Genomic DNA, 1,415 nt, shown 5'->3' on the forward strand with positions numbered 1-1,415 from the left:
TCTTCTGTCTCTAATTTGGCTAATGAAGACGGCGACACCATGCTGTGTGCAATTAGGGACATTTGCCAGGACAGTGTCATGAGTCTACTTTTTTTCCAACTGTTGGGGTATTTTTGATGTGCAAGATATTGGGCCTCCATCCTTAACTAAACACTTTTTCCTTGTCAGCTCCACCGACCTGGTTCACAGACAAGGGGAAACCAAAGGTTTTACTTAAAAATTCATTGATTTTTAATGACTGAATATTTTTAGGTGAATGATGTTACATGTAATTTATTGCCAATAAATTGTTGACAGATAACTTCCATTTTTTGGTTTTTTTCTGTATTTTGATGATATAATGTTTATTTGGTATGCCTAGAAATGTAAGTTATGGTACATGTGATACACATAGCATGGCATGTCATGTAGCGTGCTAGCACTAATTTTATGGTAATAGCATCTTAAAGATACAAGGATAACAGATGTTTAATGTAAGCCAGTTCTCATGAAAGCTACAATCCTCTTTATTTTTTATGGATTTTTTTCAGTACTCAATCTTATAATCTTAAGATGGCTTTTTTTCTTTGATTAAATCCAAGCCTTGGGGCTTTAATTGCTTAAAATCCTTTCTGAAGTGTCTTTGTAAAAACAAGTAAGTTGATAAAAACAACGATTGGTCAAATTGATCAGAAAATTGTGCTTGCTGTACCCAAGATAATTGAATAAACTGTATAAGTCTGACAGTAGACTGCATTAAGTGATGAATTGAGTTGACAGAGTGTACAATATAATCAACTGCTCGTTAACATTTCAATATTGTTAAACAACATCAAAGAAAGCTTTCATTATTCTCTTTGCTTCATTTGTTTCATTGTTAAATAAGCACTTTATCTTATTACGAAAACATTAAATGAGAACAGACTTAAATAACTTCCATGTAAATCTTGAGTAGGTAGTGGTATTTAATATATTCTGAAAAATCAAGACTTCCTCCATTCCTTTGGAATATGCTTATTAGGCATGATTTTCTCGAATAAGATGCTCTAAGACAGTGGTTCCCAACCTATTTCAGACTTCATACCCCTGGAGCAATCACATGGACCTTTCACACCCCTAAAAATTTGTCTTATCCACATTTCCAGCATGTGATGATGTAAGGTGCTCTGTTTTCTTTAAAATAAATATTCTTGTCCCGCCTACAGTTGCTGAAATGAACCCATATCCAGTCCGTAATGGGAATGACATCAGAACCATCCATACAAACAACAACTACTATCATGATTCCTTTCTACCCTTATCAATCCGTGACTGGAACAATCTCCCCTCTACCATTAAGGATACTACTAGCATCTCTTCTTTCAAATCTAGACTTTCATCCTTCCTACAAATCCCTCACATTCAAGATTACTTCTACACTAATGACAGAAAACCTG

The sequence above is a fragment of the Lottia gigantea genome (assembly GCF_000327385.1).
Source record: "Lottia gigantea unplaced genomic scaffold LOTGIsca_56, whole genome shotgun sequence".
Taxonomy (NCBI): domain Eukaryota; kingdom Metazoa; phylum Mollusca; class Gastropoda; family Lottiidae; genus Lottia; species Lottia gigantea.